This window comes from Vanacampus margaritifer, chromosome 12 (assembly GCF_051991255.1).
Source record: "Vanacampus margaritifer isolate UIUO_Vmar chromosome 12, RoL_Vmar_1.0, whole genome shotgun sequence".
NCBI classification, from domain to species: domain Eukaryota; kingdom Metazoa; phylum Chordata; class Actinopteri; order Syngnathiformes; family Syngnathidae; genus Vanacampus; species Vanacampus margaritifer.
In genome coordinates, this window is record NC_135443.1 from 4568694 (window position 1) to 4593562 (window position 24869).

The 24869-nt window shown below is 40.0% G+C and overlaps 1 protein-coding gene across 13 annotated transcripts in view; it reads left to right on the top strand.

Annotated features, from left to right (window-relative positions):
• The window catches only part of LOC144061098 (methylated-DNA--protein-cysteine methyltransferase-like), a 237800-nt gene that overhangs the window by 26123 nt on the left and 186808 nt on the right, over positions 1–24869 (top strand). For 12 of the 13 annotated variants that reach the window (XM_077581193.1, XM_077581192.1, XM_077581191.1 and 9 more), the window contains one exon: positions 16789–16951. The exons of the other annotated variant lie outside the window; for it this stretch is intronic. The gene's annotated coding sequence lies outside the window, so the exon portion shown is untranslated. The remainder of the gene's footprint in view (positions 1–16788; positions 16952–24869) is intronic. 13 annotated transcript variants of the gene reach the window in all.

The following is a 24869-nucleotide window of genomic DNA, read 5'->3' on the forward strand; positions in this document are numbered from 1 at the left end:
TGCACATCCTTGCATGCAGCGGCGAAAGTCACGTTTAAAAGAGTGCGTAATTACACGCTTGTAACATGTTAATTACACAGTAATTACTTTCTTTTTTTCCCCGCATGTCAATACAAATGACTGTGATGTAATAGTGGAGTAATGGACCGAGGTTTTTAACAATTTGGGTTGATATCAGAAAAATATGTCCCAAAGTGAGCAGCACTTTATATCAGTGGCTGGCCTGTCTGCCTCAAAGTCAAGGTGTCCTAGGTTCAAACCTCCTATGATGAATTTAAATGTTCTCCCTTTGCTTTGCTAGCTGGGTGTCAATTGTGTTTGTGTTTGGACAAGATTGTCTTGTTTGTCCATGCACATCACGTGCAACAGCAAAAGTCATTTTATAACACATTAATTACATTATAATTACACTTCTTTTTTTTTTTATTGTTGCTCTGATTGCATGTCAGTAGAAATGGCCTTTTGACATAATTCCATGTATTGGTAACTGCAATGCAAAGCAAGGCAATGCAATGCAATTGCAACTTTTGACCAACATTTTTGGAATAGTATTACTCCAAAGGAGCAGCATTGAGAAGGAGTGGTTAGCATATACGTATAAATAAAGAGGACAGCATGGTTGACTTGCGGTTAGCACGTTTTCACACAGTCAAGAGGTCGTGGGTTAAAATTTTGGCTCCTGTGTTGAGTTTCACTGTGTGTCAGTTCTTTTTGTGCGTGCGTGTGTGTGTGTGTGTGTTTGGACATGGTGCTTGTTTGCACACTATTGCATACCGCATTGAAAGTCAAGTTTAAAAGACTGTGTAATTACATGCTTGTAAACATTACTTAGCCAGTAATTCCCTTTTCATTTTTTCCCCTCGTCAATCTCCTGCCACTTGAAATGACTTTGTCATGCAATTTCACACAAAGTCAAAACACCTTTAAGGGTAATTCAACCACGAATATGCCTCGCGACACATGTTGAAGTTTGGACTGTCATGTAATTTAAGAGAGCCAAGTAAGAAGAACATAAATGAATAAGTAACTTATTCTTATTTTTATTCTGTTTTGCCAAAGTACTGAAAAGCGTTCGTAACAACTGGAATTTATTTGGTACAAACATTTCTGTAAAATATAGAAGGTGCCTGAGTGGTTTGCATGTCTTTGTCAGGAAGTAATAATAAAACTGTAACAAAGGTAAACATATAAACAAATAAGACACTAGAGAGTTGTAAAAGTGTAAAATAAAAATTACTACCATGATAGCATTTAGATATTTGGAAACAAATAGGAGGCTCTTAACTCATTTGCTCCCAAAGACGTATTTATAATTTTTTTGGTTTTGTTTTGTTTTTATGCTAGCGCATACAGAAGGCTTTGATGCAGCCTCTGAACTGAAGAGAATGCTTGAAGCAATGGTAGTTATTACAAAAACAGCCAGCAGGTGGCAGCAGAGTATAAGAGATCAACCAGGGCCATGTTGCAAAAAAGCTCTCTTTTCCCCACTGTTTTAAACAGATTTGTGAATAATGATGAGACTTAGCAATATTTTAATGCTAAATGCTGCAAAACGGAAACAGGTACAAATATACTTTTTTTTCCCCTATGAAAGAAGAGACTCTACTCTTTCTTTTGTTAGGTTCCATGTTTTTATAGCAATAGAACACAATATACTATGGGCCTTGCAAAATCAGTCAAAATCCAGTAAAACAGCCGGGAGCAAAGGGTTGCTTCAGTGAAAATGGCTGCGAGTCAATGAGTTAATAGGAACTCTGAAGTGGAAAAATACAGAATAGGAGTTTCCTGCTCCCTCTTAGATGTTCCAGTTAAGAGGCGATCTGCAGTATTTTGAAACAAGTGAAGACGTTTAAGGGAGGGCTGGCTGGCTCCAAAGTTTACAGATAATCCGGGCCCAGATGCAAATCCATGACCCCCTTGAGTGCCAGGGAGATAATCTAATCACCAGGCGTAGTTTAGAACACAATGTGTTTGACCTTGAAGGTTGCACTTTAATTTCCTCCTGCAAAAGAAAGAAAAGTTGTTAAAACCTCACATGTTAAAGTGATCAAATCGCGTCAACGGAAAGAAACGCAACGAAGCAAAGGATGAAGGCGTTAATGTGACCTGCAAGTCTCAAGGTCATTTGCCGCTACATTACATACTTAAGCGGAGCCACTTTGACCACACCAACAAGGAAGCGGGGGACGAATCGGAAGTGGAGGTGTGGAGTGGCGAGGGAGAGGATGGAGGAGGATTTTTTTTTTGGAGTGGGGGGGGGGGGATGGGGCGAGAGCACAAAGCCTGGGTAAACACAGCTAGCTCTGCATCTGGAACCAACTAAAAAGATGCTTAATAATGCAGAGCCGTGCAGGCGGGCCCTGTGCAGCTGTTGTGTGCGCAGGACCATGAAAGACTCTCCATCTGACAGCTGGCTCCATCTAGCTGGCTCCATCGCCCTCTTCCTCTCTTTCATCCATCCCTCCTTCCATCCATCCATCCCTCCCTCACTCTCTCTCTCTCTCCTCCGCGGTCCAGAGCGGCCAAGAGACAGCAGATTAGGGATTAACCAATCCCTGCCTTCCTCATCTGTCCCATCTGCCAAGCAGCCAGGCCTGGGCTGCCGATTCCGCCGAGATACGGGACATGAGCGAGGAGACAAAAGCGGGGACGTGATGCGGGAGACGACTGGGAACCGGAACGCGCTTGGCGGCAAAGACTTTGACCGGGATAGACAGAGACGACATTGCCCCGTCGTCGAACTTGAGGCGACTTTAACAATTTAAACTAATGCAGCATTAACAAGGGGAAGGGGGGGCTCCCACAATTGAGAATTCACACCCATGCAGTTTTGAGAGTGGTTGTTTGTCTATGTGTAGTACCATGTCCTGCCACAACATACCAGGCAGCACTGAGCTCTACTGGAAGAGATGCAGTGTAATTAACAGCAAGAAGTGGAGGATGCTCTTTTGGTATACTATTTTGCACAGGATAGGTATGAAACCCTGCTGTGAACGACAAAAATCGACGAGTAAATTGACCAGCGTGAAAAGGTTTAAAATTGTATTGCCACAAGGTGGCGACAAAACACTTTTTTTCTATTCTACAATGTTGAGTGAAGCTGCTCTCAGTTCATCATAGACAACAAGATGCGAATGGGTTTTTATAAGTTTTAACTATAATTTTTTTAAAATGCTCTCGCTATATTGCAGTTTTCATATAGTGTTGGATCTGGAAGGTATCCCTGCGCCAAACAGGAGTTCACTGTAATCCGCAGCTTCCCCGCTACGGGGCGACGACGCGAACGTACATTACATTAAAACGCTGCGCACCTGAACAAAGCTGGCACTCTTTTTAAGGTGGCTAAAAATACACTCTTGTATTTTGTCTGGCGAATCAAAGGCGGCGCTCGTCTTTTTTCATGGCGTGCCAGCTCACATTTGGCAGCGAGCAGAGAGCACACTTGCAGAAATAATTGCTCTTATCTGTGAGACTCAATAAAAAAAAAAAGCTGCTGCTTTTCAACTGGGAGGGTGCTCCTCGCTAAGTAACTGCTCTTATACATTATTATAGAAAAGTCGTATTCTTAGTCAATTATGGAAGAGGCCACATACTGTAGCTGTAGCTTAGTTTTTTTTTTTTTTTTTATAATGACACAGCAGCCATTTTGACAGGGCAAATACTAGGGCTCGGCATGGCTTATCAGTGACATTAATTAGAGTTTATTCCATTTGGCTTTAAGAGAGATGTCAAGTGTAAGAGGGAGGTTATAACATTATCTAATAGCGTTACCATATCATATTGCACTTGAAATGTTTGCCTTTAAAGTTTGTTTTTCAGCTCTTCAATAGTTTCTTTTATATATATATATATATATATATATATATATATATATATATATAAAGAACTGTGAAAGAAAACAATGAAAAAGGAGTCTTTTATGCTATTAGTGCTGTCCAATGAAAAGCATGCAGTAGCGACTTATCTGCAGCGTTACTTTTTTCAGTTTAGTAATCTGACTACAGTTACTTTACTCTCGTCACAATTCATAACTCTAAAGCTGATAACATTGATGGCAATCAGTTCACAGTAAACTAACTGCCACTTAACCATTTGTTGTGACGTGAAAGTTTAACAGTGAGTGATATATAATAAAAAATAAAAACAAGTAGCTATTTACGTATAATGAATTCCATGAAGACTATTTTTTTTTCCAAATAGAAATAATTATCTCAAGTCAAAAAAAGTTAGTCTTTATTTCATGTTTAATTAAAAAAGAAAATGTATTCTTAAACATTACTGTAAAAAATGTATTTCCAAATAACTATCGGCAACATTGGTTGTCAGTTTTATGTTAAGCGGGGATGTCGGCGTCTGTTGAATGTAACAAAGTAACTTGTGATCTAAAACCAAGTAATCTGTAAGTAAATGAGGAGCAAACTAACTTGTGAATCCATTTTCATTTACTGAACACTTTCTTCTTGAATGTTTTACTCTTACAACTTAATTTCTCTGTATGTTTTAGTGCGGTAGTGTCAGGCAGCAGCAGCAGCAGCAGCAGCAGCATTCCAGCTCTCGTTTCATATCATAAAAAACGATTCAAACTTAAGGGACCGAGTTCAGCTCGGCCACTTGGGAATTTGGGAAAGTCAGAAAGGGAAAAAAAAAAGTTCCCTCTCCTTTGGAAAGATAGCGGGTGTCTTAACAGGCCCTCAGCTGCAGTACCTGGCTCCCTGTGTGCACACCTTTAAATCACACCCAGGATAGTTGCCTTGTCAAAGCTCTCTCTCGCTCTTTCTCTCTCTCTGGCTCGCATCTGAGAAACATTAAAACGCTTCCTCATGCAAGCCCGAGCCTCCCACAGGGCAGCGAGCGGGAGCAGAGCCTTTCTCTCAGGCCCGGCATCCGGGGAGGATAGCGCTCAGTACCGCTCGGAAAGTCCCAGCTCGGACAGCGGTGGTTAATATTTTAATAGCCTACGGCTGAGGCAGTTATCGTCCCCGTGTATTCTTGTTGGTGGCTTGGAAAAAAAAAAAAAAAAAACACTCGCTCACGCTGTCTTTCTCACAGTTAAGAACCCGATTTGAGTTTTTAATTATTCTTTTTTGAATTCCCCAAACAGCTCTCCTCTGTTCTTTTTCATTTGTGCGCCGCCGTTTTTCCAACACTTGTATCCAGGGAATGCCCGATAGTGTCCTACTTAACTTTTCACTTTCTTTCCTGTGATTTCTCTTTTTCCTTTTTTTCCCCAAGCACCCACCCACCTCCATTCCGAGGGACTATTACTGATCAATCCTCCAAGCACCTGCATTTATATTGATCACTCGTTCACTTTCCCTTCCTTTGCGACTGAAGCGAAGCCTTGTCAAGCTCAGGTAAAAGTGAGCCGATCCCCTCATGAAGACTTTCCCAGTCCACAAGGCTTTGTTTTGATGTGGTCTACAGCAGAATAAGACTCATTGATGCCACTTAGCAACAAAGTAAACCCACGCGAATAGAGCAGAATTTACGCCCCCGAAAATCATTTTAATTGCCGGTATTAAAGCGGTGCCTTCGCTCGTAAGACAAAACAGGCATACCTCAAATCATATTTTGCCATTGACATGAATGGAAATGCTATTAATCCATTGCAATCTGTTGCAATCCATTTTCAGTGAAGAAGTGGCAGTACAAATTAAAATGGCCGCCCCTCGAGACACTTAATTCATATTCCACAAGCGCAATTATAATCAGAATATCATGTTTTGACAAGAAGAGGCACAGAGAACATATTAAATAAGATTTTTTTTTAGCCTTGAATTCTTTCAAAACAAAAGATTGTATATTCTGGCAAATATGGCATTTTTCATTTTGGCATCAAATTAAACCATTTTCATTAGCACAATTTGCATTCTGTGAAAAAAATATATCGCCTCGGCAAAATATAATAAAGTTTTAAGGGGGAAAGCAACACATTAAAACACTCTCTGGTCCTAAATAAACCAACTATACGACTCTTGATGGACACACCAAACAATTTCCAGCATCGAACGGGTCTCCAGATGCAACTTTACAACTTTTTGTTGTTTCTGCTCATCAGCACAATAAAGCGAGACCACCAACCCCCCTTTACGCCCCCGCCACCTCCCACGGCCCTTCATTTAAAACTAATTACAAGTAGAGGAGGCGAGTCAAGTAAGATAGACACAACATCTGCATGTATGGTGGTTAGTGCTCTCACTTGACTGGCTGGCGTATGAGTCAGTGCAAATGCAAATGAATGCATTACAGGTTCCTCAGTGTGTGTGTGTGTGCGCTCGGAGCCCGCCGTCAGCACAGCCTGCAGGGAAGGGTCCGGGGTTACGGCATCAGCTGCGAGCGGGAATGAGAGTGGCTGAGAGTCAGACAGACAGCGCCGTGGGTTATTATGTTTGAGTCAGAGCAAACACTCCCGGGAGCACCAGCCCCCCCCCCCCAAAAAAAAGTAGATTGCAGTTACAGTTGTAACACAATCACAAAATAAGGCCAGGCAGCTTTTAAGAGCAAATTTATATATGCAGGAGGGGGCTCAAACAGCACCCGGAATAATTAATTAGACAAATCTCATCTGGGCACACTTAATTGAAGTGCGCTAAACACGCCGAGCGCTCTCCAAATGGAGAGGACGGGTCAATCCGAACCTCTGCACCTTCCGTAATGAAAGAGAAAGAGGAAGATAATAGCACACATAACCTGCGGCAATTAAAGGGCTCGGGAATGTGGTGAACAAGCTTTGCCCTCTTGGACACTGTTGACCCCCCGGTGCCCAACAAGGCCCCCCGGGGAAATAAGCACTTATTAAAAATGGAGGAACGGGGCCACAAATCCCGCCGAGGCTGTAATATGCTATAGAGTAATTTAATTCTACTTACATGTATCACTTGGGCTCACGTGCCGAGCGGGAAGCAATTCGGCATTTCATTTGACAAAATATGACCTGTCGAGAGGCGGAATAATAACTTGTGTTGTTGGGTGATTGCAGAATGGGGGGGGATATCAAAAGAATAAGACGCTATCTGGGCGTATTTGTCATTGCGCGTGTGCCATCTTGCTGCTTCCTAAAATAAAAATAAAAACCCAAAAAAATCCTCCTCGTCTACTTAAGGGATTATTTTGAAAGTCTCTCTTTACCCTGCAACAGACTGATGAAAGACACGTCCGTGCTTGATTTGATCAACCTTCATAAGACTAAAAAATGAAAAAAAAAACAAAAAAAAACGATATATATATGTTGGAATCACAAGTTCTGGCATGGGTTTGGGAATATTGGTTGTACCCTCCTCCAGAGTGAGGGAAAATCCCCCCGGTGTGGCTGCGCTTTTTCTTTGTGCTGTAGTTTCACCGCAAATAAACATACTGTCTGTTATTGTGCTCCCACAAGAGCCGCAGTTAAAGAAGTAGACTTTTCCTTTGCTCTTCAAAACCGAATACAGGTCAGCGTCCTACATAAGTTTTGCTGCACTTTTGGAAAAACACTTGCAGCGCATATGTTCACGCTTTTCACGCAAAATATCTGAATTCACCCTGAAATGCAAATCAAGTTTGTGTGCAGTGAGCGTTCATTAGGTCAAATTTAGTAGCATTTTGGAATTAGTCAAACTTTTATGACTGATTATTAATTATTCCCGATAGAACAACATGGCAGTCAAATTTTATGCCGTCTAAAAGAAAACAAGCAACTAAGCTCTCCAAGTGCCACCATCATGACTAGTTTTAAAATAGTGGAGTATTATATACTAGACATAGTTTTGAAACATCGGAGTGTACCAAGTCTGCATGTGGCCGAGGTCAACATACGGATTATTTATTTATTTTTTATTTATTTTTATGTTTAAAATAATTTACTTTAACCTCCAGGATTCCTTGACGTACACTGGCCAAGTGTTTTTGTTGTTGTTGTTGTAAAGTTTAAAATCCGTCCATGTGTTCCGTCATACCAGCTTGCTTGCTAGCGCTAAGCTAACCTGTGAGAGTTCATCACTCTAGTCAAACTTCTAAGTTTGCCAACTCCCTTTGTGCTAAGATGTCATCAGAGTCCAACAGTGGAGTAATGACAAAGCTGCGTTTGATACACCGTCCGTGTTCTGTCATACCAGCTAGCAAGCGCTAAGCTAGCCTGTGAGGGTTCATCTCTCCGGTCCAACTTCTAAGTTTGCCAACTCCCTTTGTGCTACGATGTCATCAGGGTCCAACAGTAAATAAAGACAAAGGTGTGTTGGTACACTGCCCAGATGGGCTATATTAACTGATACAGATTTTTATAATGCTCATTAGCCAGCTAAACATTCCTATAAGCATTCACCACCGATTCAATCTGATTATCAGGGCAAAATATTATATGTAATTGCAAAATTACGTGTTTTTATAATATATTGTAATGCTCATAAAGCCACATTTTTGGCTTTATGTAAAAAAAAAAAATATATATATATATATAGCATTTGCAAAATGCTAAATGGTAGCATTTTAATGGCAAAATTTAGTATTGTTTTGTGGCAAAAATTTGCATATGGAAAAATATTGTAACAGTTAGCATTTTTTTTGTATAATACTGCAAGATGTGCCATTTTTTTGTCTAGCACTCACTCATTTAGCCATAGTAAAGTTAGCCCATAAAATCTGCCTTGATTTTGTATGATTTGCCGGAAAATTCCTGCGGGACCCTGTTGACCATGATGATAGCTACAGATGAACATTTAGGTATGAAACAGGAGGGACCCGTGGCACCATGAATAAAACAACTGCTGCAGGGGGAGCAATTTGGGACATCTGATGAATATATAAAAAAAAAAAAAAAAAGCATGAAAAAAATAAACAGGCTCTTCTTGAGCATGCACGCGCGCTTGCCTTTGGAAGAGCAGCCATGCCCCGTGGACACATAAAGGAGTGCAAAGGAGTGATAGGACGCGGGGGGATAGGGCAAGGACACGCGGCGGCCCGCCCCTGGTCATCGGTGACAAGAGCGGGGGGATGTTAAACACACAGTGGGCTGACTCCACACTTTGATTTAGCACTTTTGCCTAATGTTACTAAAGGGGGGTGAGGCCGGCTGGAGATGGGATCAGCAGATCTGCTCATAAAGAAGCTTCACGTCGCCGCCTCGCCTGCAGTCTGACGCGCCAGCCGGCTTCTCGTTTGCGTGTGTGTGTGTGTGGCGAAGAGTGGGGTGGTCCGCCGACCGGAGAGAACAATACACAAAGGGCGTCTAACGATTCCATATTGATGGCGGGTAAATGGCTTAATTTGTCTGTGGTGAGGGCTGTATTGACTCCAAACACATGATTTAATACATATTAATATTAGATGAATCACTCATTAATGGATGCATCAGACAAACCGTAATATTGTGTCGTAAATAGATTGTGGCCTTTTTAACAATTTATGCTGAAGGATTTTTTTTCCCCTCCTCTAACTTAGGAAAGTGGTGCAATGTGGATGCGGCATCTTAAACAGCACCACACGCAAACACCAGGGTTTTGGATTTTTCATTATAATTGGTTTTATGTAGTTTTTAAATTCTGTTAGTTTTTTGAAGGCAAGTTTGTTATTTTTATTAGTTTTAATTTTTTCGAAAATGCTTTCTTTTAGTTTAGTTTTAGTCCTAGTTTCAGTTTTTTTGAGTATTTGTCAAGTGCAAGAAAAAAGGTCACTAAGTATTATGTAATAAAGTAAAATAAACTGTAATTCTGAAACTGAGCTGCCTTCTCCCTTAGCTATAGATGTACAACAATACCAAAATGAATACATTTAATAGAGGTGGGCACGTGCCTCTGTTGTTTCTTTCTTTTTTTTATGCTAGCGCATACAGAAGGCTTTGATGCAGCCTCTGATCTGAAGAGTTTGCTAAAGCATTGGTAGCTAATACAAAAAAACGGCCAGCAGGTGGCAGCAGAGTATAAGAGATCAACCATGTTTTAAAAAAGCTTTTTCCCCCTAGTGTTTTAAACAGATTCATGAATAATGATGACATTTCGCTGTATTCTAATGCTAATTGCTGCAGAATGGAAACAGACAGAAATGTACTTTTTTTTCCTGATAAAAGAAGAGACTCTAATCTGTCATTTGATAGGTCCCATGTTTTTATATAGAACACAATATTCTGTGGGCCTTGCAAAATCAGTCAAAACCCAGTAAAACAGCCGGGAGCAAAGGCGGTTGCTTCAGTGAAAATGGCAGCGAGTGAATGAGTTAATATATCATCACCCTCTTAAAATAATTGCCTAAGCCATTTTTTGGCAAAAAATATTGTTTTGCATCTCCTCATTATGCAAATGGTTCCATTTTTTGTTTTTCCTGAAAAATGACTTAGGTAATTATTGTAAGAATGCGTCGATATTAACTTTAAAATCCCTTGATAAAATTGATTTGCTAATCTTGAAACTAGAAATAAATAAAGCAAACATTTTACTGAATTCACAAAAAAATGTCTGCTTTTGCCTATTGAACTCTTTTAATGCAGAGACTTATAGTAAAAATTCATTAAAAAAAAAAATCCAAAATATATAATTGCTACAGTAGCACCACTGTTTATTGCCAATTTAGGAAAAATATTTCAATGTGTATGCCTTCTTGACCATTGCGTGTCCATCATGTCAGTGTAGTGTGTTGCAGCAGCAGCAATTGACCATTTTTATATTATTTATTTAGTATTTTTCCTCCAACTTCCACTCAGGAAATTGGTGCAGTGTGGAAGCAGGTAAATACTCCGCCTCACACACCAACACCACCGCCTCTCTTTCCAGCTAGTTACTCTGACTGTGGGCTGGGAGCTGATCTGTGCTCCAGACACTTTCAAGTCTACTTAATGTAGCCTACGCGGGCTTCACAGGCTGTTTCATGCTCTTATGGAAAACAGGCCTTTGAAATCCCTGCGCAGCCCAATCTTAATCTCATTTGTGAATATGAGCCCAGCCACGACAGGTCCAGGAACATCCTCGTCTTCCTAAAGCGTCGATTCATTTGTCAGGAGATTTGGTTGGGGGGCGGCGACGTGCGGTTGACACTAGAAGAGTGATTTAATTGATTTTAATCACACACCTGAGATAGGACGGGAGGCGGCGGCGGCGGGGGCGGGGCTGCCCTCCGCCATTATTCCGAGGGCCCCCCCGAAGCTGCCGCGCGCCCGTCGTCCTCCCCTGTTTGTTTTGAGACGTCAGCGATTTGACAGATACGACTTGGATTATGAACTCGCAAAGCGGGGCCGGAATTTCAAACACGACCTTGGACTTAATATGCCGACGAGGGCTATTAAAAGACGGAGCCCGTCACCTGGAAAAAATAATAGATGGAGGTGCGATATGGATTTCCAAATGTTGCACCCTTGACAAGTTTGACTTATTGCTTCCAGCGGACGCGTCCACAACACACTGTGAGGACGTTCCGCAGGCAATATTCAACTTTTGTAAGCGCGCGAAGATGAATTCCTCCCTTCTGCCTCCTCAGGAAGTCTGAGGCCTTCCCTCAGCGTGCCAGTAATTTGTTATGAAAATCTCCACCCAAATGCGTCGAGTGGGGGAGGAGAGCGTCGGACCACGTTGTTGCAAGCCATTAGTTGGGAAAACAGTTTGGTGAACATTATAATGCAAACCAAGCCGGAGAAGTGGGGAAAAAAGAGGCTAGAAGACAGCCTGGGGAGAGAGATTTAAATATGTAATCAACTAATATTTCATTTATTTGCCTCACATGGGAACCTGACCATTTAGCTGCGGCGCAGTCGGATCTAAACCTCTCGCTTTTAATCAGGCAGCCCGGCAATTATGCGCAGATCTGAGCTAGCACAAAAACAAAAGTCACTTTTGTGTTATTAAACCCCGCAATCCGGGTTCAACGGCAAAAAAAGAAAGAAAAAAAAGTGTTGGGATAAAAGTTTTACTTTGCTCTGCATTTTATGACGCGCGCTTGGCCTCATTCCTTCATTTAGCGCGTCTCGGCGAGCTCGGCGGAAGCCTGCGTCGTCTTATTTTTTTTAAATTTATTATTACCCGACTCTTGCCGGCTTGTCGTGCGCTCCTGGTAGAATACAATGGCATTCATTCTTGATGAGCCCGCTGTCACTTTTAATTTCTGCTCGTTCGCCGAAAGTGAATGACAGTCGGCCGCCGTCATAAATATAACATGTGGCACATTAATTTTTCAGGGAACAAGAATGGGAGGCTCCCGTTACTAATTCCTTTTCAAATGTTTAGATTTACGGCTTTCCTTGCCGGCTGCATCTTTCTCCAACTTTGCGGCAGAAATATATTTCCATCTCATTAATGAGCAATTAAGAAAAAGGGGGCGGGAGAGAAGTCTCCATACTGAAGGACGGGTACACTTATATACCGTCATACAATTTGCAGGTTTGAATTCCACACTGTGTTATTACACTTTTATTACTATGTTATTACACTTTAAATTTTTTTTCACAGCGTCTAATCAATGTTATGTACTACACTGACTTTATACTGTACAAACAACATCAACAAATAGTAGTCGTTCATAACAAAATAATCAATTGAGGAAGATAACTCAAAACAAGAACACAAATGACCAGCAACTTCTTGGAGGATTAACACCAACATTCTATGGCTTTTTCCTTGGCTCATGCCCCGCCCCTTCACAAAGTTTAATCAATATCAGTGAATTTGATTTTGCGTAATCCCGTTGACAAACAAGACAAATCCATTGTTCAGACAAATAAACTACACAGAATGAAATTGCTTAAAAGTTACACATACACACTCATTTAGACACACAACATAATACACAAGCAAAGTTTTGTTTTGGATTTAAACGCATTTATATTCATGGCTAACTTCTAAATTCTGTTGGTATCTTATGCCATTTGTGTGCAGCATAACAGCTAAATGCCGCTTCACCATGTTGGTTTGGACTCTGGGGTCAACTAATCGACCCAAGTCTGCAGACTTTAGAGCTCTACTGGTAGATCTTAAATAAGGATAAGGCGCCGATATTGGGCATTTTGACGAATATCGGCATCGGCCTTTTTTAAAAATCTGACGGCCGATATAAAGTCAATCTAAAACCATTTTAATCTCAGCGAACTATTTATTTAAATTTTCTGTTAACTTTATAAGAGATGCTGCTGACTGTTTTTGTTATACATTTAAACAAATAAATGTGAAAGATTTCAGGTATTTTTTTAAGTTTTGCAAAAATAAATATTTACTGTAGAAAACTATAGAGAGCTTTGGTGTTTACTTGTTTAAATTGCCATTCAACTTTTTAAGACGTACTGATAACCTTGGGAGCTCCCTGGACATTTTGTTAGAAAGATTAAAAAATAAAAATAAAAACTTCTACATTTAGAAAAGTCTGAAAAGATGTCCAGTAAACATGCTTTTTAAGGCATTTCAACGAAGAATAGAAAGAAATGTATATCGGCTCCAAAATATCGGTTATCGGTCTTCTTGACTACTAATAATCTGCATCGATATCGACCCTGAAAAAAACACATTAGTCGATCTCTTATCTTAAATCTTAACTTTTTGTATTGCTTGTCAAAGGGTTAGGCCGCATTTGCGCTAGTGTGAAAACGACAACGCGTCCTCAATGAGGCCTTTAGCAGCCATCTTTGCGCTCGCGTCTTATCGTATCAACGCCGGTTTTGTGTAGAGACCCGGCGTTCCGGCTCCAAAAACAGATTGGAAGGCGAGAAAAAATGAGCGAGATGAAAACGTTTGGATATGCTCAAAAGAAGCCTTCTCTCAAAGGCAGCACATCCTCAAAGAAGTTGGGGGAATCTGCTATTCTTTTTAATGTCTGCAACGGCGCGGAAGACATGAGCTACTGTCCTTGTTGTGGCTCCGCCGTCATGATGTATCACACAGGTCCTGATTAGCCACCGGGTATCCCGCAATATCAAATAAACGTCATTTATTGGACCAAATAGATGGTTGTTGTGACTCTTTTAAAGAGATGGGGGGGGGTGGAAGTGACAGCTTGTTAGCCGCTAATTCAATTTATGGTGTCTGCTTTAATTTAAATAACATCACCTGTGCCGGATGGCGTGAAACTCATGATGTTACAGCAGTTTAAAAACAAACGCATTCGTTCTCGATGACAATTCGCGTTGTTATTCTTACTCCGTGACATTAATTTGAGCCATAATAGCGGGCAAGTTAAAAAAAATAATACATTCGGCATAATTCACAGACATGAGAGGTGGTAGACAATAGACAGCAAATCAGCGGCAATCCAATTTCCATGCCACCTCGTCTGGGAGCAAAATGTCATTCATATTTTAACCCTTATTAGGACCGTCTGCCGCTGAGTGCCTGAATTACATTTGCAGGCTTTTCGCTCGTCATGAAAGACAAAATCCACCTAAAAGATGGCAATTGACAGAGGGGAGTAAAATATATAGGAATCCACCACACGCACCTTTTCTTCTGGGCCTTTTTAATGAGCTAAAATACCCACTTCTTGCCATTTCCCCTGCCTTAATTGATGATTATGTTGTTACACAGGAGCAGCGCTTGCCGCTCTCCTCCCAGTCATTATGATGTGGACGGGCAGCTCTTGAAGCTTCAAAGGCGGGAAGGAGTGATTTAAGCATGAGGTTCGAGCATCCCCTTGGCCTCGCAGGTAGAAGGAAAAAAAAAAATACAGCAAGAAAAGAACCCATGTAAACATTACATGCTAATCGCTAATTAGCCCCGTGGCTGAATTGCACACAATTCCTGTTTGGAGATGACCGACGCTACGGTGGCGCTTAAGGGCATGTTGTACGTCTTATGACGAGCCAATTAGAAATTCAGCTGCAGGAGCGTAAAGGGAAGAAACCTTTGTCATGAATATTTAAAAAGAAAGCCGCCGACCAGCACGAAGGGGGCGCTGAACTGCGTGTCATGCGGGAGGGGAAAAAAGAGGTTGGGGGGGGGGGGATATCCGGCAATGTAGCCCACAATCGATAGCCTCTTGATGTGCTCTGTATTAGAGGGAAGATGGCGGCTGTTCTTGAACTGGTTGTGTCGAGGCAGATGGTGGGTCAAGGTGACGAGGGGCCCGAGAACTGTGTGTACAGGCTCCAGTCGAGACATGAGCCAGTAGATGTTCTTAACCAAACCTTTTCTTCGAAAACTAGGATTCAGCTAGAGACGTTATTAACTCATTTGCTCTCAAAACTTATAAATATGTTCTATTTTAAATGTTTTAAGTGTGTCAAAGACGCATTTATATGTTTTATGTTTTTTTTATATGCTAGAGCATACAAAAGGCTTTCATTCAGCCTCTCAACTGCACAAAACGGTTAAATAAATGGTAGTTATTACAAAACCAGCCAGCAGGTGGAAGCAGAGCAAAAGAGTACAAGAGATCAACCAGGGCCATGTTGAAAAAAAGCTAATTTACCCACAGTTCTAAACTGATTTGTGAATAATGATGAAACTTAGCTATATTCTAATGCTAATTGCTGCAAAACAATAGGATAGAAATATACTTTTTTTCCTGATGACAGAAGAGACTCTAATCTTTCGTTTGGTAGGTTCAGTCAAAATCCAGTAAAACAACCAAGAGCGAAGGGAATTGCTTCAGTGAAAATGGCTGGATACATTTTGAAAAGAACTGTAGTTCTGAGTAATTATCCTTTTAATAAGAAAATAGCACTCTAAAATATTGTACTCTAAAAAAACATGCAGTAATGACGCAATTAATTACGTATAATGTAAAGAATTAAACATTTAAAGCTTCTGTGAGGCTTAGGGACTTAATAAACCGCAGTGATGTTGTAAACTTGATTATACTCTTAGGAAAGCAGTTTATTTTTTAAGCTAATACATTTTCACCTAACATAAAAAAAAAAAAAAGTTAGATGCTGAAACAAACAGTGAAATGAAAAATGATAGAAGATGAATATTTAAATAAATATTTAGGTAATATGGGTACCCTGGATTTTGATCTTTATCGAGATATTTAGTAGTAGTTGTGCTGACACTTTGTTTGTTTTTTGTGTTTGTGGGCTTTTGTAATGTCAATTGTTTGTTTAGTGTATAGTGGTTATGTTTTGTTGTGTTATTTATTCTGTAAGGGCCTTGTTGTCTTTGTTTTTGTTGTGGCATGTTTTACTGATTTTGTTTCAATTTAATGCACATAGTGCTGCTCCTTCTGGTGTGGCCACCACAGGGCAGTGTAATACAAACATACAAGTAGATGAAATATTAGATGTTCATTACAGAGGATAAAGAATATAAGACTGTGGTGTGTTTTTTTAGGGTACAAATATGGTTACGCGGTCATTATCTCGTGTCGTCTATGATGTTTTGCTGTGTTTGTTAGCATTAAGCAAAATTGACTTCATTAAGGCGAAGCTATGTGGTTGCTTAATATACACAATGTAGGCCTTAGATTGGCTTCAGCTCACCTGTGTCTCGAATGAGAACAAGCACTATAGGAAAGGGATTGAATTTTACTTATGTCATTATAGATTAAATTGAAAAAGCTCTAATATGGCCAATAACTGTCATGTCTATGTCATGCCTCTAATTAGGGTCGTATCCCTCACAGCGTGTCAGCATAACCGCAAGTTAACACATGTCGAGGATATTATGGATCATTTATCATGTCAACAATGCATGTAAAACACAGTAAAAAGTTCCTATTACCAAAATGATATTATTCCAACAGTAATATTTGTCGCTTTATTAAGACGCTCGCACGCACACATGTAACACAAGCTACTTGCTGTTTCCACAGTCATAATGATGTCAGTGTTCGAGACCAAGAGTGTGATGTGCTTAATTGGTGTTTTTAAATGCGGCGACACCTAAAATTGATTCTTTTGTTTTTCGACAGCGCCGCACGCATTGCTGGTGTGATTGTCGCGCAGGAATGTGACAAGTGCTTAAACTTCACTCGGCTCTCACCTCATCGCACGCACGCCGAGCTGCGAAGTAACTTGCGCGGCACAAGTATTTGAAAATGCGGGCGCTTCCCGACACCTTCGTCGAGTGAGCAGGTAAACATGTTTTGTTTTTCAATGCCTGCGAGGCACGATCAATTATTATTCATCATTTTTTATTACGCGCTTTTACTGCGTGTTAAATCACATTTGCATGCTACTAATACAGTGGAACCCCCGGAGGCCAAATCCATGTGGTGTTGGAATTTGACCAACATTTTCAAGAAACATTTCAGGATTTGACGTTTTTTGGGATTCTGGTAATATTTAAAATAGAACGTATTTATTCGTTTTTTGGGAGCAAATGAGTTAATATATAAGTATATATATTTTTATGGTTAACAACAAGTAGGACTAATTAACCCATGAAGCTTTATTGTGCTGAATAAGAAATTAACATAAAATAAATGTTAAGAGAGGAACATGAGGAGAGAAGATTTTACACAGGAAGTTACGAAAAGAGTGAAGTCTGACATTTGAATCAGTTTTACAAGTTCTTTTTACACTCGTGCGAAAAGTAAGAATGTTCAAGGAGAAGTCAAGACGAAAATGATTTGTGCGTACCCACAAGTCTAAATATGGCATTCTGATTAATATTGTGTTATTGGACTATGAATTAAGCAGAACAATACACCTTTTTTCATCCATTTCAGGCGGCAGCCATTTTGGCATTTTTACTGTCAACTTGCTGTTGACTGAAAATGACATCACAGTCCCCGTTTGCTGGATTTGTTCATGTGACATTCGCAATCTCAGCCCTTTGGCACTGTGATGTCATTTTCTGTCGACAGCATGTGGCAAAATGCACCACCCCCCCAAAAAAAACTCCCAAAAACAGGAGACTACAAACTTTTTATTTTCTTTTTTTCCTTTTAACATCCTCACATATCCTCAGAATATGATGCAATCATTATAGGAAAAATACCTAACCTTCATTAAAGGAATATCAAGTTCATTTATCAAATGATGTCAATCATGTAAACAAATGCACAAAAAAAGCAGACCTGTGCCAATAAAAACATAAGTTCCCTGGAGCAATTATTGACACCGCCAGAGAGGTATTGATTTCATTAATTCTAAGTCTGATACTTTATTCAGCGACACAAGAGTCGCAAACTATCGGAAACAGCTCGTTGTGGTACGCTCCAATTTTACATCAATGCAAAAACATTGTTCAGTTAAGTGTCCATCAAACATTGGCGTAAATTCATTTGAATTATCTTGACTTTACCTTCTTCGATTTATCAAAAGATTATTTTTGATTGCGCGGGTGTCCCTAATGTTGCTGCTGTATCATCCGTCCACTGAGTAGCTCAGTAGCAGAGAACACAGCACACCTCTTAACCTCGACGCTCACTCGCGGCGTATCACTCCAAGGCAAATTGTTTTTACTTTGGACCCCACAACAGCAACTAAAGACCCACCTGCTCATCCAATAACAGCAAATCAAATCACATAGGCTTCCCTTTCTCGGTTTCAAAGGGACATGCTCTAAGTTGATTCTTTTCATTTAATTCCAGCAAAGGGATTGACACCCCTCACCCCCTCACCCACGCCACCACCCCGCCCCCAACTCCCCACTGCACCCCAACAACAGCAGCAAGCAACGCACGCTTGCCCTTTATCTGATGCTGAGAGTGGGGTGGGGTGAAGAAACAGAGGATTATCGATTTGCACTCAAACAGTGGGCCAACCTAAAAAGCCCCAATGAATTGTCACTCATTATTGAAATTATCAGGCACTAATTAAACTGGCAACCCTAAGCCCCCTGGGCTGTGCTCATCTCCAACTGAATTCCAGCTCCTCCGACTAATAGGGAGGCAGCATTAGCCGCTACTGGATGCTAATGAGACCTGGAAGCTGTCGGTGCCTCTTAGGGGGCTTCACAGGAGCATCACTGCTGCATGTGAAGCGCAACTCCAGTGCTGCAGCAGCAACTACGCAAAGCAAGCCGCTGATTGGCAGCGCCGGAGAATGAAAGCGGACGCTCGTGCATCGGCGGCTACATTCAGCGTCATTTTAGCGCATTTCCATATTTTTCCCAGAGTTGTTGACGCGCTCGCTCTTTTTGCTTTTTTTGTACCAGCGAGAGTCTGACTGACTTTATCACACGGTACACAGCCTGTTAATAACTTCCTCTGACAATTCCCCCTCATCTTCTGCTGATGACCAGAGGGACGCCCGTGATTGTCATGTTTGTAGGGGGCGGGGGGGAAGAAAGGCTCCAAAACAATGATGTCACGTCAGCCTCTCTATTAAAAGACTTCATATTTTGAACGGCATAATTAATACTCTTGGGCACGCCGCTACCAAGTTGGCACTCCAGGCAAAGGGCTGCCACTCACCTGATAATTATTTTTGGAAATGGAGCCCAAATTACGGTGATTGACAAACGCAACAAAGCAGAGACAGCCTGCAGCATTCGCGCGGGACAGAAAGGGGAAAATAAGTGCTTATTGCATTGTATCCGCTTCCACCAAGGATTTCGACGTGTCCTTTCATGTCTCACGGAGAACTTTGGCGAGGGTCAAACTATTTAGCCTCTCTATCCTCTTGAAGGAGCACAACAAAAAAGCCTCCGCACGAGTAATTAACACTTCTGTCGCATTTTTGAAGGAAGTGTAGTTAAAGCAACAGTACGTAATAATTACACACTGCAGTAGCAATGCCTTGTCAAAACAACAATGATCTCATGTCATTGTTGTGGTGATCATGGATTACTAATTTAAGGGGTTGGTAATATTAGCAGACAAGCCTGGGCAAATCAAGAAATCATCTGAAAAGTTTTTTTTATTATTATTATTTTTTTAACTCATTCACTCCCAGTCATTTTCACTGAAGCAACCCCCTTCGCTCCCGGCTGTTTTACTGGATTTTGACTGATTTTGCAAGGTCCAGAAAATATTGTGTCCCATTGCTATGAAAACATAGAAGAAAGATTAGAGTCTCTTCTTTCATCAGCAAAAAAAAAAAAGTATACTTGTATTTGTTTCCGTTTTGCAGCAATTAGTTTTACATTATAGCTAATTATTATTCACAAACCTGTTGAAAACACTGGCAAAAAGAGCTTTTTGCAACATGGCCCTGGCTGATCTCTTATATTCTGCTGCCACCTGCTGGCCGTTTTTATTTATTTATAATAACTACCATCGCTTTAAGTGACCTCTTCATGTCAGAAGCTGTATCAAAGCCTTCTGTATTCTCTGGTATTTAAAAAACAAACAAAAAACGTATAAATACGTTTTTGGGGGTTGAATGAGTTAATCGTTTTGTTTTTATATGTGGAAGAAATCAAATGTGACAAATATAAATCTCTCTAGAGCGTTGAACTCAGTATCGGCAAAAAGTTTAAAGGCCAGACCCCACATTTTTATTTACAGTTCCACATTTACTGTAAATTAACTGTAAATTAACTTCTTTCTTTTTTTTTGCACACATTTTGACTTGCTTGTTGAGACGACTATCAATTTAAGAATGGTTTGATAATTACTTTCTATGATCTACCTCATGAAAGGATAATTTCATAATGAAGTTGTGCCACATTATAAAAATGAAGTCGCAGTTTTATGCATAATAGAGAAAATGAAGAATTTTTCCACTGATTAAAATCAATGAATAGTCCAATGCCTTGTGAAAAGAATGACAACAGCAGCCAGTCTAAGATAATCATCAAACCGTTAAATTTATGTGAGTCAGAGAGCAAAGGGGTTTGTTCCAAAAATGGTGTTGTAAGGAAAGTTTCTGTCGTGCAAACGCATCGTATTAAGAGAGCAGCTGTTAAAAAGCCACTGATGAGCAACAAGCAGGAACATTTGCAGTGAGCTGATTTTCAAATAGTTTCACTCACTGATGAATGCCGTGCTGCTTTGGATGATCCAGATGGCTGGTGGCTGGCCGCCATGTCCCAACAAGGCTGCGACGTCAGCAAAGCGCCGGCTGAGTGAAGTTTTGGGGATGGAATAAGGAGAAATGAGATGCCAGGGCCCTTTAGGGTGCCTGAAGGTATCAAAATGATGAACCGTGCCTTCTGCAGTAAAATAATTCACATGCATTCAACGCGCCATCCCATACAAAAAAAAAAAAAGAGAAGAAAAAAAAGAAACCGTTGCAAGGTTTATTTATGTGAAAAAGGGAGACAATTCATGTGGACACCATTATCCCCTGACATCAACCCTATTGAGAACCTGTGGGAATGGATGCCAGTATTCAGGAAAGTTAACAATAACAACATATGTGTATATTTTTTAACAAAGTGTAAAGGGTTCTGTATAAAGCCAGAGTGGCTAAACGCGTTGCAGGAGACCAATTGTCCCCCAATCATCAATCCATACAATGACAATGTTTGTCTTTACATGTCGTGCGATTGGCTGGCGACCAGTCCAGGGTGTACCCCAACTCTCACCCATAGTCAGCTGGGATAAACTCCAGCACACTTGTGACCCTAATAAGTATAGATGGTATAAAAGATGGACGCTCAGAAGGGATAGACCGATAATCGTCCGGCCCGATTATCGTTTTTATAAATTTGACTGATAATTGGAATAAATGCTTGCCAACGTAGCAAATTTAGGGTTCACAGACAATTTGTACTTGTCGGAAAGACATTTCAAACATGTTCAGACAATGTTTTCACTGTCTGCGAAGATCTTTTGAAACCTTTTACGAACCCTGAGGAAAACCCCAAATTAGCTACATTAGCATTTGTCGTTCAGTGAGTAATTTATGGATTTATTAAAATGTCCACTTTATAAAAATGATGCTACACTGGGAACTCCCTACACTTTTTTATTTTTTTTAAATAAAAAAAATAATAAATTAAGAAATGATGTAGAAATTTTGGAAATTTAATTTACAGTACAAAACTTTAGGGAACTGTTTACTTGCTTAGTTTTTAATTTAACTAAACACATGCTGATGACCCTGGGAGCTCCCTGCAATTTTTGTTATAATTTAAACAAATCTGTCAATTCTTTATATGTCTAAAATTAAAAGAAATATATATATATATATATATATATATATATATATATATATATATATATATATATATATATATATATATATATATATATATATATTTATATATATAATTTCACTAATATTTTCTCTTTTATTACAAATGAATATCGGCTTGGAATATCGGTTACCGGTCTCCTTGACTTAATAATCGGCATCGGTATCTACCTTGAAAAAAAATAAAATTGGTCTATCACTAACGTTCAGCATGGCTTAGCGGGCCAAATAAAGCATGTCAAGGAGTTCTCCAGACATCACATGCAAACATTAAAATGAATACAAGTGTGTTACCTTTTCACACATCCCCCCCCCCCCAAAACTAGTTGTAAACCCGTCAGTTTGCACCCATTAGTTGTTGCCCACATGCTTTTTACACCTCCCACCAGGCACATGCAGAGATGTTTTTTTCAAGGCAGGTGCTCATGCCAAAAAATAGGGCACCTATTGCAAAAAAAAAACCCATCCTGTATATTACTTGATTATTTTTTGTTATTTTTTTAAACAGTCTGATTAACTAGGATCATTCTAATGATCAAATTGAATAAATAAATGACTAAAGGAAAAAAAATACAAGCAATGTATTCCAAAGGAGATGAAAAGAGCATGAGTGTTCAGCTCTTTGTAATCTAATATTGTTTTCAGATGTGCGAAAATGTTAAGTATCACGGTTAATTTCGCACCAAACAATGTCAGGGATTGCACAAATACCATCTCTCTGAAGTGGCGCGTCAGACGAGACCTGCAGGTTTCTCCGTTTTTTCTTGCTCGGATGGGGGTTTTAGACAAGGGGATGTCGTTGATCTTTGTGAACTGTGGGCTTGTGAAGCCCCTTCGAGACTCGTTTGCGATTAAGGGCTATATAAATAAACTTGACTTGCAGCGGGTTGGCCTGGCGGCTAGCGTTCAGCACTGCATGAGAGCTAAGTAGAGGACAGGGACATGCGGTCAGGGGAGGCAGCGCCTCACCTGGATTATGACGTGTGCAATGATCAACAATTGTTAGATTAAGCCTTTTAATGATTAGGGCCCCCTCAAAAAATCTCAACATTTAAGAAAAACAACCCCATAGCGATATTTTGACGATATTTTACAAAAAATAATATTAATTATGGATAGACAGCGTTTTTGAACAGCTCTTGTTTATATTTGAATTTGCTTAATGCATCTGCTGCAAAACATTTTACAGCGATATTCTTTAACAATGCATTTAACATTGAAATTCTTATTATTATTTCCAGGCTATATGTGGTGTTTCAATTGATTGGGACAATTTTATTTGAAAAAAAACAACACATATTTTATTTCAATTTCAGTTCTCTGGTATGTGCTTACAAATAAAATAAGATTTAAAATAATAAATAATTAAAAACATTTTTTAATAAATGAATAAAAAAATTCAAATATGTATATATGTGTGTGTATATATATATGTATATATTGAAAAAAAACAACACATATTTTATTTCAATTTCAGTTCTCTGGTATGTGCTTACAAATAAAATAAGATTTAAAATAATAAATAATTAAAAACATTTTTTAATAAAAAAATAAAAAAAATAAAAATAAAAATATATATGTGTGTGTATATATACACACAATACATACACACACATATATATATATATATATATATATATATATATATATATATATATATATATATATATATATATATATATATATATATATATATATATATATATATATATATATATATATATATATATATATATCATTCAGTTTTGCTCATACATTTGTCAGTCTGACTGTAATGTCAGTGCATCACCAGCCATGAACCTTATGTGACTGATGAAGGAGGTGGAGTTCAAGGAAGGAAGGCCACTTTTGGGGGATTGATTACAGAAAGGATGATTTTTTTATTTTGTAGAAGTATCGATGAATGGAGAAAAAAAATGGGTTACACCAGGAAAGGTTACTTTGGCGACTCCCGCCATGCATAAATCAGCCACTCGGTCGCGCCGCTTCTTAGTCAAGAGGGTGAGCAATGATGTCAAGTTATTTGTTTTGTTCCAAAATGAAATATTTATTGGCAGCGAACACCTAGCAGGAACAGACGATAGGCCAGGACGCTTCTTCATCTTCTCACACTCATATTTGGCTTCCACCTCCGCAAAGGCCAGCGCGTGTCCTGAGGGTGTTCAGCGATTCAGGAAAGTGCGCGGGCTTTGGATCCGCATTTCAAAGCTAGCGAGTATGTGTGTGCACGCAAGTGCAGCACTGAGCGAGACGTGCGGACAAAATGTCCGAACAATTATATGCTGATTTCCTACATTGCTCTCCTGACTCTGCCCCCGTGCTTTATTTTTCCACACACTGTACATCTCTATTGTGCAAGGCGCGGGCTGATTTATGCGTTTGCGGTCAGGACGTTTTCCACTCCAGCGGCAGATGTGAAGTTGCGGTGCATTCTTTGTCACCGGGGGTTGTTTTGTTTTCCTGCACAACATGCGGAACACATCATTTACCATCATTTAGGCTTGAAATACCGGCGTGGGCGGCTCGGGCGGGGGGGGGGCTCAGAGAAAGATTTGATGGAAAAGCAGCAAAGAAAAACACCAAGGTGGAAACTATAAATCGCCGGCGTAAAATCCAATCGGAGGTCTGTTGAACAGAAACACGCTCTGACAGGAAAACCATCACGCTGCGGTGCGGTTTCCAGAGCCACCGCTCACTTCGGACCTCATTGCCTAAAGTACTTTTCACTGTGAGGAGCAGCCGGGTGGTAAGAAAGGGAAGTATTATTTGCCTAAACTCCAAGTGGACCACTTAAGCAGTAATATTATTGATAGTGGCAATAATTTCCGACTTCTGGTCTACACCCTTTGGTGCGTCATTTCATGCAACAGCCTCCACCATGCTGGGAAAGCCATTAGAGAGGCCCAAATGCTAAATGCATTAACAGAAAAGGGTCAGAAAGCATTAAAAAAAAAAACAGTCA